Source organism: Phyllobates terribilis, unplaced genomic scaffold (genome assembly GCF_046119375.1).
Source record: "Phyllobates terribilis strain yellow unplaced genomic scaffold, ASM4611937v1 Scaffold_5__5_contigs__length_657084704, whole genome shotgun sequence".
Taxonomy (NCBI): Eukaryota; Metazoa; Chordata; class Amphibia; order Anura; family Dendrobatidae; genus Phyllobates; species Phyllobates terribilis.
Genome location: NW_027362765.1, coordinates 527,366,002 through 527,381,301, shown reverse-complemented (window position 1 = coordinate 527,381,301; position 15,300 = coordinate 527,366,002). Strand labels below are relative to the sequence as shown.

Genomic DNA, 15,300 nt, shown 5'->3' with positions numbered 1-15,300 from the left:
TGCGTGCATGTCACAGTGTGTGTGTGTGTGCAGGCAGATATCATTTTGTGATGTCTATTTATATGTATTTTTGTGTTTCAAATGTGTTTATGTGTGTATGTATATGTCTGTATATGTTTGTGTGTGTGTGCATGACTGCGTGCGGCCTCCTCCCGCTGCATCTGGGGGGCGCCGTGCGGCCTCCTCCCGCTGTATCTGGGGGCACCGCGCGGCCTCCTCCTGCTGTATCTGGGGGACGGGAGGAGGCCGCACGGCCTTACTTTTTTAGCACATAGTAAGCGGCCACTGGCTATAACTAATGGCCATCCTTGGTGTTATGGGGTTTTTTTTGTTTTTTTTATTCATGCCTACATTACCCCTGGAGTCGGTTTATGTAGAGTTTATGTAGAAAGAGAATAATAGAATAGTCAGCTCACTAATCTGGGCTTATAGAGTTTGGAGTTTCCAAAGCCACACACGGATCAAGACAGAGCAGCTGTAGTAGGAGCAAATGAGAAGGCGGTACGATCCAGCGATGAGAGGCTCAAGTCTTTTGTATAAAACATAGCTTTTATTGAGCCATTTAAAAGAAAACTCCAAATAATTGGCAACAGTGCACATCAGGTACTAATGGCAGGACCTACGCGTTTCGACTTGCATCTTACTCATGGTCTCATGAGTAAGATGCAAGTCGAAACGCATAAGAGTCGCCATTAGTACCTGATGTGCATTGTTGCTTTAAACGGCTGAAGCCGTGCTGCATGGACTTGTTATTTTGAGCTTTGTTCTGTTATTCCTTTTTGTGCCAGGAAAAGGCTGTAACTTTTGTTTCTAAACTGGTGTATGGACACTAAATAAGCCACCAGTTTATTTGAAGCCATGGACTGCATCACTGTCTGAACCCGTGCCTACCTCCAACGCGGCTCAGTGAGTACAAATCCCTACAATTGGTGCTTGAAGCACGGGCACAGATCCCAAGCGGCAGTGTGACTGCTACAAGAAGACGTATATGTCCTGGGTGAAGTAGGCCATAAGCCAGCAAGTGTCGCCGGACAAGATGGAGGACCTGCTTAAACATATGTTGCAGGCACAGCAGGCGCAACAAGCGCAGCACCAGCAACAACTTTAGCAACAGTTCCAGCAGCAGTACCTGCAGAGCCAGCAAAGCATGCAGCAGAGCATGCAGCAGCAGCATCGGGAGCAGCTGCAGCAGCAACGGGAGCAGCAGTAGGAAACAAACTTCTGAAGCAGCAGATCCAACAGCAGCAAAGACCAATGGAAATCTTGGCAGAGCAGATCCGTGGCAGGACGACCACCACATCCTCAGGTACAGGTGATGACTCACACGTCACGAAGACGGTAAGAAGAGCATTACAAAAGATGACGTTGAGGCGTTTCTGACGGTCTTTGAGAGGGTGGCAGAGCGGGAGAAATTGCCTTCAGAGCAGTGGGCGGAGGTACTGGCGCCATATTTGACAGGCGAGCCGCAGAAGGCCTATTATGACTCGGCTTTGCAGGACGCGAAAGAGTACACTAAGTTGAAAACTGAGATTTTGGCACGCTTGGGAGTGACTCTGACTGTCAGGGCGCAACGGGTGCACCACTGGCCTATGGCAGTGACAAACCTCCCCGGTCCCAGATGTTCGACCTCCTACACCTGGTCCAAAAGTGGTTGCAACCTGAATCTTCCTCCCCAGCACAGATGGTGGAGAAGGTCATTATAGACAGGTTTATACACTCTCTCCCGAAGTCGGTGAAATCCTGGGTTGCCCAGGGAGATCCCCATAATGCCGATGACTTGGTGGGGTTAGTGGAAAGATACCAGGCGGTTGAGAGTCCGTTGGGAAAACAAGGGGTCGTAGCCTCTCAATACTGGGGTTCCCAAAAGGCGGCGGACACCCAAAAGAAGGGAGCTAGTGCCACACCTGGGGGGCATCCTTGAGTTCGGGAGGGGTCTGAGTTGCTGCCCAAGGTCCCACCCCATAATATAGTGTGTTGGAGATGTCATACCCCTGGCCATATTGCCGCCCGGTGTCCCATAAACTCTGAGCCAATGGACTGCAACATGGGCTGGCGTTGCTCTTATTTTGCCTACCCCGCCTGCAGCGCGGTTCGTCAACATGGCGAGGTCCCTCAGGCATGCTCAGTGTCAGTAAACGGGGCACAAGTCTCTGGACTATTGGACTCAGGAAGTTTTGTGACCCTGATAAGGGCCACACTCCCTCATCGGCTGGTTCCTGGGAAGGTGGTGGGTGTCCGATGTATCTATGGGGATGCTAAGAAATATCCTGTGGCCCAGGTGGATGTAAACACGGACTGGAGCACCACATCTCATGAAGTGGCGGTCGTTAAGGACCTATTGCATCCCATAATAATTGGACGTGACTTTGCATTACTCTGGGAAATGTGGGGGAAAGCGGGGACACCTGGTTGCTCGGACGACAGGCAGATCGCCCCTAAGGAAACTTACCCGCAGAACATAGTGCTGGTGGGCGATGAGGATGAAGTAGCATTCCCTGAGGCCAATATCCCTGAGCTGGAGGTGTCCGAGGGAAACTTTGGAACTGCCCAACTCAGGGATTTAACTCTGAAAGGGGCCTTTGAAAACGTTACTGTGTTAAATGGGGTGCCTCAGGAACCAGGGGCTGACACTCGGTTCCCTCATTTTGCTGTGAATGGGGATTTGCTGTACAGAGTAACCAAGCCAAGGGGTGAGGTAATAGAACTGTTGCTGGTGCCAGGGCCCTATAGACGCTCGGTGTTGGACATGGCTCATTCTCATGTGTTGGGTGGTCACCTGGGTGCAGCAGACTAGACTCAAGAACGGATCCTCCAAAGATTTTACTGGCCAGGTTGCTATAGAGAAATAAAGAGTTATTGTCGTTCCTGCCCTACATGCCAGATAACTTCCCCAGTGGCTCACTTCCGCAGTCCCCTAGTGCCCCTACCAGTCATCGAGGTTCCATTCGAACGCATAGCAATGGATCTAGTGGGGCCTCTGGTCAAGTCCGCCCGAGGGCATCAGTATATCCTGGTGGTATTAGATTATGCTACACGGTATCCGGAGACCGTACCACTACGAAACTCCTCCGCCAGGTGTATAGCCCGGGAGTTAGTCCACATGTTTTCAAGAACGGGGTTGCCTAAGGAGATCCTAACAGACCAAGGAACTCCATTTATGTCGAAGGTCATGAGAGAATTGTGCAAGACACTACAGATTGCACAACTGAGAACCTCCGTGTACCATCCCCAGACGAACGGACTGATCAAGAGGTTTAACAAAACCTTGAAAGCAATGTTGAGGAAAGCAGTGGAAAAGGATGGCCGAGACTGGGACTATCTGCTTCCTTATCTGTTGTTCGCCATCAGGGAAGTTCCCCAAGCTTCCACAGGTTTCTCCCCATTTGAACTACTCTATGGACGACACCCTTGAGGACTCCTGGATGTGGCGAAAGAGTCCTGGGAAGCTGAGACCACTCCCTATAGGAGCATAGTGGAGCACATTGCCCAGATGAAAGAGAGGATTGCCCACGTGATGCCCATTGTGAGGGAGCACATCCTCAAGGCACAAGAGGCACAGTCCAATGTGTATAATAGGTCGGCCAGGGTGAGATCGTTCAACCCAGGAGATCGAGTGCTTGTGCTAGTGCCCACAGTGGAGAGCAAGTTCATGGCCAAGTGGCAGGGCCCCTATGAGGTGGTAGAGAAAGTGGGGGAAGTCAACTATAAAATCCACCAACCAGGGAAGAGGAAGCCCTACCAAATTTACCATGTTAACTTTATTAAGCCATGGCAAGATAGAGAGAAGCGGAAGCTCCCTGTTTAGTGGCTGAGGCTGAGGCCGATGTGAAAGAGGTCAAGGTGGCAGAGTCACTGTCACGTGCCCAAAAGCAACAGTGCAAAGAGTTGTTACAGCGAAATAAAGACTTGTTTTCAGAGTTGCCAGGACTCACTCAGGTCATAGAGCATGAGGTTCTCACAGAGCCTCATGTTTGAGTCTATCTAAAACCATACCAGATCCCCGAAGCCTGCAGAGAGATGATCTCAAAAGAAGTAAGGCGGATGCTTAACCTGGGAGTCATTGAAGAGTCCAAAAGTGGATGATCCAGTCCTACAGTCTTAGTGCCGAAACCAAATGGGGAATGGCGGTTTTGCAACGACTATAGGAAGCTGAACGAGATCTCAAAGTTCGATGCCTACCCAATGCCTAGGGTAGATGAGCTTATCGAAAGGCTAGGACCCGCTCGGTACATCACTACTCTGGACCTCACCAAAGGATATTGGCAAATTCCCCTGTCCAAAGAGGCCAAGGAGAAGACAGCCTTCTCGACGCCAGACGGATGTTATCAATACGTCAGGATGCCTTTTGGGTTGCAGGGAGCTCCGGCCACCTTCCAGAGAGCCATGGACCGGATCTTAGCACCCCACAAAAAGTATGCAGTAGCCTACCTAGATGACATCGTCATATTTAGCCAGGACTGGGAAAGTCATCTGGACAAAGTTCAAGCCATACTTGATGCCCTAAGGAAGGTGGGCTTTACTATCAACCCGAAGAAATGTGCCATGGGAATGGAGGAAGCCAAGTACCTAGGGTACATGGTTGGTAGAGGGGAAATAAAGCCACAAATAAATAAGGTCGAGGCGATCTTGAACTGGCCACAGCCCCTCTCGAACAAGCAGGTCAGGGCGTTTCTAGGCATTGTGGGCTACTATCGAAGATTTGTCCCTAACTTTTCCCTGATAGCAGCCCCGCTGACGGATCTTCTGAAAGGGACAAAGTCAGCTATGGCCAAGTGGTCCCTGGAAGCAGAAGCGGCCTTCCAGGTATTGAAACTGGTCCTCTGTAAACAACCAGTCTTGGTGGCGCCCAACTTCTCCAAGGAGTTTGTGGTCCAGACGGATGCATCGGATGTCGGGCTGGGAGCAGTCTCGTCCCAGGAGATTAACGGAGAAGAACACCCTGTAATATACCTCAGCCGGAAGCTCTCCACTTGTGAGAAGAACTACTCCATTGTAGAAAAAGAATGTTTGGCCATTAAGTGGACGTTAGACACTCTGAGGTATTACCTGTTAGGTAGAAGGTTCAGGTTAGTGTCAGACCATGCCCCACTGAGGTGGATGCGAGAAAAGAAGGGGAACAATGCCAGAGTGACTAGGTGGTTCCTGACTCTACAAGATTTTAGTTTCCGGGTAGAGCATAGGCCTGGGAAACAACATGGGAATGCTGATGCCTTGTCAAGGGTTTATTGTATGGTGACAGAAGGTGCCAAAGTGGACGGGAAGTATGTGTCCCCGAAGTGCCAAGCTTCGGTGATGTAGGAACCGGAGAAGCAGGCTCCAACACACATAGTGCTGAGAGGAATTTAATGGGCCCAGATTACAGGGCTGGTTTTTACGAGCAGCTGAAAGAGCTGGGGGGGGGGGCAGTTGCTCACTTACCACCAGTCCAGGTCTTGGAAGGCTAATTTAAGACGGCTTCGCCTGTCTCTGTCGGTCTGTGTTTGTTGGACAAGGTGAGCAGACCTTGCAGGTGCTTCTTAGACTCTGCAGGAGGCAGAGAAAAGCACCTTGTTTAAACGACTGAAGCCGTGCTGAATGGACTGGTTATTTTGAGCTTTGTTCTGTTATTCCTTTTCGTGCCAGGAAAAGGCTGTTACTTTTGTTTCTAAACTGGTGTATGGACACTAAGTAAACCACCAGTTTGTTTGAACCCGTGGACTGCATCACTGTGTGAACCCGTGCCTACCTCCAAAGCGGCTCAGTGAGTACAAATCCCTACAATATATACACACAAAATATGAGAAATTAAAATATGTTTCTATATATTTACACTCACACACAGATTTATATGAATTCTTGCTGCCTTAGAGATACTGTAGGTAAAGTGGAAACCAATAAGACTTATACATGACTAGTCTGTAATATGAGGAGATGGCAGTAATACACAAGTTGTGTTGAGCGGAATCAACAGAGCTCTTGTGTTCAGTCACTTCAACTACCTTAAACTGCAGAAAAAGTCATTGTGAACTATACGACCAGTCACTTTTGTACGGCAGGGGACAGGAGTCTGCTTTTTTTGCAGCCAGCACATTCACCCTCTGTTTCATGAATAAGATACACTGTTCCAGATCCTGGGAAAGTAACAATTGGCATCTATGATCTGCACTGCTCTACTAATAAGTCTCACTGTAGATTTGGGGAGGCACTAAGAAAAGAGGGTCTAGAAGTCTGGATAGTTTACTCAAAGGTTTTGGCAGCTGTCCAAAGCAGAATACTATATCACCGTTCCTTATGTCAAGCTAGGTCTGCTTTTCAGTCTTTTTCATTTTTCAAAGTAGTATATATGGAGCTTGATTCAATCTTTTCAATGGTAAGAACTATCACCTATTTATACGTCTATCTAATGATCTATATACATACACACATGTAGTATTTTGTTGAATATTTTCCTATTAAAAGAAGAAAAAAATAATTCATAGACTGAATGTGTCTAGTTCTGACCTAGCTCCTAATACATGCCCCTTTTCATGTAACTTACTATGTAAAGCGCAACTTTACTGACATATCTGTTTAAGCAACCACTTGTATTGGACCTTTATTTATCACTGTCTTTCTGTTTTTCTCTCCTGTAAAATGTATAATTAAATTGACAGTTATATTATTAATTTTTGTCTTTACACCATCTTATATTTCCCATCTGTACTTACAGTGTGAGATGGTGTTAGGACACGCTTTAACGACAGGAAATTTGGTAATAGTTGAAGAAGTGAGTGGATCAGGCAAAATTCTAATTTGCATGTTTGTGTGGATTTTCCCAGAAAATTCAGTTCGCAGAGAAGTTATTCTCCACAGATTTAAATGTGCCTAGTGCTCTGGGGTCCCTGAAGACCCCAGAACACAAATGGAATATGTAAAAAATAATTGAAATCGAACCACTCACCTCTCTGGCCCTCAGCTACTCACAGTCACAAGTCCAGTCCTCATTGCATCTTCTGATCCCACCACTCGTATTGAATTCCTGGCTGGGCCTTTAACACTGAGCCGGGACTTCCAGCTCAGATGGGGTTCGGTACAGTTCTATGCAAGTGCACATACGAGAGGTCATCATGATGTCATGACATCACAACGTGCCCCATGACCTTGCGCACGCATGCACCGAACCCTCTTGGGCCTCATCAGAGCCAGAAGTCCCCGCTCTATGAGTTGCACAGGGGTACTATGTGTCCAGTGAGAGCTAACAGATCCTCTAACTCCAGAGCACTTTTTCTTAGAAGTTTGTGCTCTATTACTCTGTAATTCCTCCTAAAAATTTAAGAATAAAATGAAAACTAGCTGTTGTAACATTTCCTACTTACAGTCTTTTTCCTTGGACAGAAAGGCCCCAGAGCCCAAAAACATGTTATATGTGAGACCTACAATAAAAGGACTATTTGCTTCACTCACACTAGATTGTTCGGAAGTTTGTACAGGGAGGTGGTCCGACATTTTGTCTTTTGCTAGAGGTAGCTCCAGCAGCATGACAAACTACGATTTCTCCCTCCCACTAAGGCCTGGCTAGCCACTTATGAAATAAGGGCATTGGCTGCACCTTTTTTTATGTTCTACACTAATTCTATGGCGAAACAAAAACTTAAAACAGGTGACCTCCATTGGTTTACCTTCTTCTCCCGCTCACTTTTTCACCTAGCCGTACTAACCCTATGAGCTCCTTTTTTTCCCTCTTTTTGTACCATTCTACACTTACGCAGTCTGACAAAGTACACACTGATTGAAGACTGTCAGGTGTATTAAGTCAATGAAGCGGGTCCCTAGATACTCTAATAATAACATTAATAATGCCTAGTTAATACATAGTTTTCCAGGAGGAATGACAATAAGGAAGAGGTCCAAGAAAAGATGCTTCGTAATTCTTAGTTTATGGGGAATGCGACCACTTATGTTGCATTAGCTGTCATTTTGCTGTCAAGAATATTGCTGCATGCGGAACCGTCTGTAAAAGTCTGAGCACAAGGTGACCTCCTTCTATCCTGTGCTGACCTGGGGACAGAGGATGAGATCTTACATATCTGCTACACACTTTGTGTGTTTTCCAGTTATTAGCATGTCAATCCTTGCAGGACAAAAATGACAAGAAAATAAGCTTGCACTTACTTTCCACTTCAGCTAATTCTAACTTTTGAAGAGTTTGTTACACTTTGCACAGTGTGTTGTCTTTGGCACACTTCTGCACATGCTACAATGTTTCCTTGTTGACAGTGAAAATGCAGTTTATGAAAAGGGCGAGACTGATAGTTTAGTGAAAAGACCACCTTTCATGAAAAAATACAAAATCGACAGAGGCGGAATTTTTAGGAAGCATGCCAAACAAGGATGAGTGAAAAAAAAAAGCTATATTTTGAGGAGTCAAATATTCACAAATAATTTGTATGGAAAGACTTTTGCTAATATAGATACATATATTGCAGATAAGCAACGGACATGACTAATGTTTTACAAGGTAAGAGATACTAACATGGGGCCAGAGTTAGCTTCTTTTCTTGAACCATCACATACATTTCCTTACCACTTGCATGTGAGACCATATAAATAGAAGGAGGAAGGGGCGGACAGACCATTGATCAACCTGTGCAGCTGTACAGGGTCCCAAAACGTAAAGGGGACATTTCAACCTCCAAAACAGGTGAAATTATGCATCATAATGCACAGGGTCCCTCTTGTCTGTGTCTGGTCATGGAAGGATGGGTACTCCCTAGTGCATTAATGTTTGTCACAAGCTTCTAAAAACCCTATTAACATACTGTCAAGGCACAACACTGAAGCTGTTACACACCTGTCTTGGGTATTCCAGGTTCCGTTTCCTTCCCCTGGTCCGCTGCCCTTCGCTGTGCTCCAAGTTGGGCTTTGCAAGTGGCCCAGCGTGCTCTGCTGACATCTGCCTAGTCCTATTTAAGGTCCACTAGGACACACATCTGTGTCTTGGTGTTAAGACTCTTAGTCCTATTTGTTTTACTGTGCACTTCTATCTGCTCCTGATTTGCATCTGCTTGCGCTGTTTCGGACATTACTGCATCATCTCTGCATCTGTCTGCATGTGGCCCTACAGTGTTCCGGTCCTCACTCCACACATACCTTTATACTGCTGCATCAATGCCCAGGATCCATGTACCCACCCAGATCAGGGGCATAGAGAACTCACCTGACCGGGTGAACCGAACAGAAGCATGGCCAGCATAAGCACCAAACAAGACAGAGCACAAGGGTAATCACTGGTTAAGTAAAAGAAAAATGGTACTTGTTCAGAAACTGGGCGTTTTATTCACATACAAATCGGACAGCGCGTTTTGATCCCCTCCTGTGTTCCAATGTGTTTTCAGGTATTCGATTAATAGAATACTTACAAAAGAATACCCTGTCTAGGTGATTCTTTGTGTCAACAATGCCCCAGCACCATAAAAAGAGCAATGGGCAAAGGGCAGTAAGCTTCTGTCAGGGACCTCTGGTGGGAGATCATTAAAACGATCAGGTGCTCAAATTCAACATGACTAATCCTTCTTTCAGACATCAGGAGACCCAATATACATAAGATAGTTGACTGATCTCGGCAAAGTTGGGGGAAATGCATGGGCATCTAAACTGTATATTTTTCAGTTTTAATTGTAATAGGAGTTAAAAATATAATAAAAAGGTGGAGCTAAAAACGAGGAAACAATGATATATTGTTATGCAAGCTGAACTCAAACCTAGTCATAAAGCATTAATATTAAAACCAGCAGCAAACAATGTTCACCAAGTTTGTGTAGTCAAGGTTGTAAAGAGTCATCCAAAATGTCAGTTCAATAGAAAATCTAAGAGAGTTTCATAGGCATCATTTACCTATTGATAAAGTACCAGCACACGATTAAGACAAGTGGGTTTCACTTCTACCGGGGCTAGTCTGTCCTGATTAACTGGGGTTGGCAGATGTGCCTTTCATCTCTCACTCCAGAGATCAGGCTCGTCACAATGAATTAGTGGAACAAGCCGAGATGGAGGGCCAGGGGCTTTCCCACAACCCAAAATCAGCAAGTTTCAAATACGGCTCCATTAAAGTATGAAACAAAAACCATAACTGCTGGCTGCTTGCTTCCTGATCCATTGTTTCATTTGGCAATTGGTGTATCTTCATCTAAAACAGCATGAAGGATAAAGTGCTCATTTCATGAATAATGCAGGTGTTGCTCGGCAAATCTAATTTGATACACTGGAAGAGTCAAGCAAAAATAAAAGACACTGAATGCAGGATTTTACCAAGATGTACTGGTAGTAAATCAGGGATCCAATACCTTTTAAAAATTGGAAGATTGTCTTATAATTAAATTCATGAAAACTGAAAACTTTCAGGTTTTCTCAGCTGTGTGTGAGAGTGGAAAGCTCATGTAGTTTATATATTTTATGGAATTGTGCAGTAAGATTAAAGGGGTTGTCCACTACTTTAGATTAACCCCCCAATGTATCCCCCCGGGGCCCCTAAGGATTTTTGTAATTACCCTACGTTGAAGATAATGCCTGTGATCGGCGCTATCACTGGCTGCTCACAGGCATCATGTGACCCCCCGCTGCAGCCGGCTCTGACATGCGCTGACATCACGACAAGTGCTTTGTCTCCCTGGTTCCACGGTGGATGCCAGGCTGTGGGTGGGCTTACCCCCCTCATCACACCCGGCATCCACTGCGCACTCGGCCTCTTCCCATTCATTGGGAAAGCGCGCGGTGGATGCTGGGTGTGACGTGGGGGGTAACCCCTCCCACAACCCAGCAGCCACCGCGGGGACCCCAGCGCTGAGTCAGACCTCACTTGTCATGACGTCAGTGCGGGGTCACGTGATGCCTGTGAGCTGCCATCGATAACGCCGCTCACAGGCAGTATCTGCAATGGAAGGTATTTACAAAAAGTCTTAGGAGTCCTGGGGGGATACATTGGGAGAATAATATAAAGTAGTGCACAACTTCTTTAAGGCTATGTTCACACTAGGTGTTTTTTCAGAGTTTTTTAATGTAAATTTTCAGCTGCATTACAGTACCAGCAAAGTCTATGAGATTCCAGAAATCTCATGCACATACCTTGGTTTTTGTGTCATCAGTATTTTGCGCTTTGCATGTTTTCTTGCAGAATAGAGCATGTCACTTCTTTCAGCGTTTTTTCTGCGTTTTTCACCCATTGAAATTAATAGGTAGTGAAAAAACACCTAGTGTGAACATAGCTATCAGGTTTTGCTGCATTTTTAGTGAAAAAAGCAAGCACAGCAGTATATAAAACTCATTGATTTTTGTGATTTTACTATCTTGTCTTGGTCACCTGAGATGGCAGTGTTTGGATTAGGACAGTTTAATTAAATTAGTGATGTGTAAACATTGTCTGAGCTAGGTGTGAGATTGAACAATCTCTAAGCCACTGAATGGCAGACCATAGTGTGAAAATAAATAGTGTCCTACAAACTAAATGCACTTCCAGTGTCTTAGGTAAACTATTCCTGAACAATTTACCTCCCCCACTATTACATTTCAAATTCTGGTTAATATGGTTTCACATATGTCTTGCATTGGTGACATGTGTTCATGCTTCTATGGTGGAAGGAAAACTGAACTTTGGGATCCTGAAAAACGCACCAAAAATGTACCAAAAAAATGCATCAAAACCTGCATTTTTGATGAAGCTTCTTTCCTGCCAAGAGATCAGATTTTGCTGCAGAAAAAAACGGCTGAAAAAATGCCTAGTGTGAACATAGCCTTAAATCATTTATAAACTAACCTAATTTATGAATAAATCCAAATTGAAGAGGAAGTATTATAACATGGGCAACATGACAAATTTTTTTTTTTTCACAAATTGAATGGTTAAGGGACGTTATACTGAACGAGCATGTCATTTCCATATAGTGGCCCACATGCACAATATCACAAAAAATGACTTTGTTAAAGGCTTCCCATCATTAGAAGTGGAGCCTTTTTGCTAGGATATGCCACTTAGCTGGCAAGGGTTTCAACTTCAGAAAGTTCCATTGAAACGAAGAATGAATTAACACAGCACCATTTCATAGTTTTTCCCTACACAACAGTACATTAAGTCCACCCTCCATGTAGAGAACTGCATCACTACTTCATATACTTTTTTTTTACTTGCTTTTTTATTTTACTTTAGACTTATTTATCTTTTTTTTTAACAGAAATGTATATATATATCATACAAAATACAAATATAGACACATTTCAGTATTAAATCACTTAATGGGAATCTGTCAGCAGGATTTCAAACTTCAAACTATTCATATTCACATGCAGCTCTTTCAAAGACAAGTCCAACAATACTTTTACATGGCCAGTCTCTTCTGCCATTACTGAGAAATCAGCATTTGAACTGGTCAGTTTTAAATATATATATATATACAGTGCCTACAAGTAGTATTCAACCCCCTGCAGATTTAGCTGGTTTGATAAGATGCAAATAAGATAGAGCCTTCAAACTGCAAACGAGAGTAGGTTTTATGAACAGAAGCATAAATCTTACAAACCAAAAAGTTATGTTGCTCAGTTGAATTTTATTAAATTTTAAACATAAAAGTGTGGGTCAATTATTATTCAACCCCTATGTTTAATATTTTGTGGAATAATCCTTGTTTGCAATTACAGCTAATAATCATCTTTTATAAGACCTGATCAGGCCGGCACAGGTCTGTGGAGTTATCTTGGCCCACTCCTCCATGCAGATCTTCTCCAAGTTATCTAGGTTCTTTGGGTGTCTCATGTGGACTTTTTTCTTGAGCTCCTTCCACAAATTTTCAATTGGGTTAAGGTCAGGAGACTGACTAGGCCACTCCAACACCTTGACTTTTTCCCTATTGAACCAGGCCTTGGTTTTCTTGGCTGTGTGCTTTGGGTCGTTGTCTTGTTGGAAGATGAAATTACGACCCATCTTAAGATCCTTGATGGAGGAGCGGAGGTTCTTGGCCAAAATCTCCAGGTAGGCTGTGCTATCCATCTTCCCATGGATGCGGACCAGATGGCCAGGCCCCTTGGCAGAGAAACAGCCCCACAGCATGATGCTGCCACCACCATGCTTGACTGTAGGGATGGTATTCTTGGGGTCGTATGCAGTGCCATCCAGTCTCCAAACGTCACGTGTGTGGTTGGCACCAAAGATCTCGATCTTGGTCTCATCAGACCATAGAACCTTGAACCAGTCTGTCTCAGAGTCCTCCAAGTGATCATGAGCAAACTGTAGACGAGCCTTGACATGACGCTTTGAAAGTAAAGGTACCTTACGGGCTCGTCTGGAACGGAGACCATTGCGGTGGAGTACGTTACTTATGGTATTGACTGAAACCAATGTCCCCACTGCCATGAGATCTTCCCGGAGCTCCTTCCTTGTTGTCCTTGGGTTAGCCTTGACTCTTCGGACAAGCCTGGCCTCGGCACGGGAGGACACTTTCAAAGGCTGTCCTGGCCGCGGAAGGCTAACAGTAGTTCCATAAGCCTTCCACTTACGGATGATGCTCCCAACAGTGGAGACAGGTAGGCCCAACTCCTTGTAAAGGGTTTTGTACCCCTTGCCAGCCTTGTGACCCTCCACGATCTTGTCTCTGATGGCCTTGGAATGCTCCTTTGTCTTTCCCATGTTGACCATGTCTGAGTGCTGTTGACAAGTTTGGGGAGGGTCTTAAATAGTCAGAAAAGGCTGGCAAAAGAGATCTTTAATCCACACATGTGAAGCTCATTATTCTTGGTGCCTGAACTACTTCTTAATACTTTAGGGGGACCAAACAGAATTCTTGTGGTATGAGGGGTTGAATAATAAATGACACTCTTAATTAACTTTTAACGTTTTAAAAAAAAAACAAAAAAAAAAAGCACTGCAGCAAATTTTGTTTTTGTATTTCCCACTTCCAGGCTGATCTACAGTACAAATGTCACAATGCCAAGTTAATTCCGCATGTGTCAACCAGCTAAATCTGCAGGGGGTTGAATACTACTTGTAGGCACTGTATATATATATATATATATATATATATATATATATATATATATATATATATATATATGCAGAATTTTTCCTTTCTGGGCCTTGTTTCAGAGAATATGAATGATAACAACAAAACTTTTTCTCCACTCATAGTTATTGGTTGGGTGAAGTCATTTATTGTCAAACTACTGTGTTGTCTCTTTTTTAAATCTTAATGACAACCAAAAACATCCAAATGACCCGGATTAAAAATTCACATACCCTGGTGATTTTGGCCTGATAACATGCACAGAATTTGACACAAATGGGTTTGAATGGTTACTAAAGGTAACATCCTCACCTGTGACCAGTTTGCTTGTAATCAGTGTGTGTGCATAAAAGCTGTGTGATTTTCTGGGATCCAGACAGACTCTTGCGTCTTTCAGCCAGCCACTGACGTTTCTGGATTGTGAGTCATGGGGAAAGCAAAAGAATTATCAACGGATCTACGGGAAAATGTAGTTGAACTGTATAACACAGGAAAGGATACAAAAAAATATCCAAGGAATTGATAATGCCAGTCAGCAGCGTTCAAACTGTGATTAACAAATGGAAAATCAGGGGCTCTGTAAAAACCAAACCACGGTCAGGTAGACCAACAAAAATTTCGACCACAACTGCCTGTAAAATTGTATGGGATGCAAAGAAAAACCCACAAATACCATCAGCTGAAATTCAGGACTCCCTCAAAACTAGCGACGTGGCTGTTTCAAGAAGCACAATAAGGAGGCACTTGAAGAAAAATGGGCTGCATGGTCAAGTTGCCAGAAGAAAGTCATTACTGCGCAAATGCACAAAGTATCTCGCCTACAATACGCCAAAGAGCACAGAGACAACCCTCAAAACTTCTGGAACAAGGTAATTTGGAGTGACGAGACCAAAATTTAACTTTTTGGCCACAACCATAAACGTTACATTTGGAGAGAGGTCAACAAGGCCTATGATGAAAGGAACACCATTCCTACAGTAAAGCACGGAGGTGGATCACTGATGTTTTGTGGATGTGTGAACTACAAAGGCGCAGGAAACTTGGTAAAAGTTGAAGGAAAGATGAATGAAACACGTTATCAGCAAATACTGTAGGCAAATTTGCACTCATCAGCTCGGAAGCTGTGCATGGGACGTACCTGGACGTTTCAACATGACAATGATCCAAAACACAAGGCCAAGCTGACCTTTCATTGGCTACAAAGTGAAGGTACTGGAGGGCCATCTCAGTCTCCTGACCTCAATATCATTGAGCCACTCTGGGGAGACCTCAAGCGCGCAGTTCATGCTAGACAGTC

General features: G+C 44.5%; 1 protein-coding gene across 3 annotated transcripts in view; it reads right to left on the bottom strand.

Moving 5' to 3' along the window:
• Window positions 1-15,300, bottom strand: part of PALD1 (phosphatase domain containing paladin 1) — a 354,590-nt gene that overhangs the window by 7,662 nt on the left and 331,628 nt on the right. The gene's annotated exons all lie outside the window — the stretch shown is intronic.